At 45.1% G+C, this 2,618-nt stretch overlaps 1 pseudogene; it reads right to left on the minus strand.

The window, feature by feature from the left end:
* On the minus strand, positions 1-793 carry LOC127664183 (epidermal growth factor-like protein 7; annotated as a pseudogene).
* Positions 794-2,618: the final 1,825 nt, after the last annotated feature.

The raw sequence follows: 2,618 nt of genomic DNA on the forward strand, positions 1-2,618 counted from the left end.
CTAGCGCAGATTTTTGGTTGAAGAGCAGGACCCCAGCTCCTCTGAGAAGGAGACCTGCTCACTCGGTGAATTGATGTGGCCCAGCTGCTGGAAGGAGTAGGCCAACAGGCTGCCAGGGTCATGCCCTGGGACCAGTGGGACCAGTGCCAACTTCAGTTTCTGCTCTAGCATGTCAGCCCAGGACTGCAGCCTGGGTACCTCCCCCCTCACCACGCTGCCAATCCAGTTGTGGGGCTTGGGGTCACCAGGGAGGAGGCTCCCCTGGGCAGGCAGAGCATCCCATTAGCGGATGGGCTTTGCCCCTTCTAACACTGGCACCAATACTTGCCCACTGTATTGACATTGTGCTGGGGACAACTGGCCTCTCCAGAACCTCATTCATTCACATCTGTCTGGCAAGCCTCTTCCTGCCATCACACAGGGTAGTGGTGGTGGTCTGAATGGATATAACTCCTTCCATCCCCACATGGCGGCTGGCAGGTGGCTGCTCCACAGTCCCTAGTGAGCTCACTGCTCCTCTTCCCACCAGGGCAGCAGGGCCTGGTGGGAGTGGGCCCGGGGCTGCAGAGATAGGCAGCCTAGGAGATGTTTTGGATGGTGCTTCAGGCTCGGTGCCCACTGCAAATGGCAAGGAAAGGCTGGTTGTATATACGCTGCACAAAGGACTCCAAGACATGGCTCTCTTCAGACCTCCATGGTACATACTCTGTGGGCTGGACCCGTAGACATGCTCAGTACAGCCGGCTGCCCACACCAGAAACCGGGTCGCAAGTAGCTCTTGGGAGCCGCACATGGTCTGAGCCTCTAAGTGAGATAGCTCACTTCTTTTGGTATCTGAATGGTCCTGGGCATGCACTATAGTGTAGTTCCTTAAACGTCATAGCTAGTACAATAAAATAACATTAAATAAATAAGAACTAAGGATAAAGGAATAAAATGGTCATTGTGAGCAGATGATGTAATTACATGGGTAGAAAGTCTGAAATAATTAAATAAATAACCTATAAGGATTGATAAATGAATTTACCCAGGTTGCTGAACATAGTTGACATGAAAATAAAGTTTACTTATAATATATAAGGGGAAAAAGCCCCATTTGCAACAGCTCTGACTTAAGAGTGAAAAGTGGAGTCTGCCACTGTTGGTAGAGGCAACTTTCTTTGGGTTGTATGAACAAACACGTTTGAGGGTCACTGGTGTAATGGATGAAATCATAGGTGTTGACGGCAGACTGTGGTGTGGCTTTGGATAAATTACTTCATCACTCGTGGCTAAGTTCCTTCGTCTATAAAGACAGGGTAGCAGCAGTGTTCTGATGAGCATGCTGTTGTGATGACAATGACAAGTGCTAAGGACAGAGAGTGCTGTACACAGATCCAACATTATTAGTGCACAACCTCAGGTTTTATCTGCTTATTCTTAGGAAGTTTCGGAAGCTGCCTCAGAGAGTTCCACCAGCCTGCATGTTTGAGAGGTAATATCTACAACCCCCAGCTGGAGGAGGCACATGGAAGACATATTGTCTTCCCATCTGTGCTAAAGCCTCCAGCCACACATGGTGTGGCTCCTGAATACTTGAGATATGGCAATCATGATATGCTGGAAGTTGAAAACAGGCACTGGATTTCAAAGACATTAGAAAAGTAATATTCATTTTTTGTATGGACTATATATTAAAATGGTATGATGGGGGCTGGAGAGATGGCTCAGTGGTTTAGAACACTTCCAGAGGTCATCACTTCAGCACCCACATGGTGGCTCACAACCATCTGTAATGGGATCTGATGCCCTCTTCTGATGTGCCTGAAGACAGCTACAGTGTACTCACATATAATAAATAAATAAATCTTTAAAAAAAATGGTATGTTAGCCATATTAGGTTATGTTGTATTATTAATATTCTGAAAGCTCTCTGACCAGTGGAAATTGTGAGCTTCTTGAATTCAGTGAGACCCTGTCTCATGGAAAGTGTAAGATGTAAGGTATAAAGTGATAGAGGAAGATGCTTGGTGTCCTCTGGTTTCCTCCCGAGTGTACATGGATGCACACACACACACACACACTCACACATACACTCACACACATACATACATATACATACACACTCACATACCACACACACACATACTACACATATACACTCATATATTACACACACACAGACACACATACATATACACACATACACCACACACACACTCACATACCACACACACACATACACACATACATATACACACATACACCACACACACATACATACATATATATACACATACCACACACACACATACTACACACACAGACACACATATATACACAAAACACACACACATACTACACATACATACATACACACACTATGTAAACACACACATACACACACACACACACACACACACACACACTAACACTACTGCATTCACCTGTCTTTGGATGGTTTTGTTGTATTTGAGATAGTGTCTCACTATGGAAGCCAGGCTTGTCTCAAACTTGCAGTTATCCTATCTCAGCCGCCCAACCACTCAGATTATTGAACACCATGCTCAGCATTTTTTTACACTATTTAGCACATCTACAGGAAAATTCACAATTACCACTTGAATCACAATAGAACA

Source organism: Apodemus sylvaticus, chromosome 13 (assembly GCF_947179515.1).
Source record: "Apodemus sylvaticus chromosome 13, mApoSyl1.1, whole genome shotgun sequence".
NCBI lineage: Eukaryota > Metazoa > Chordata > Mammalia > Rodentia > Muridae > Apodemus > Apodemus sylvaticus.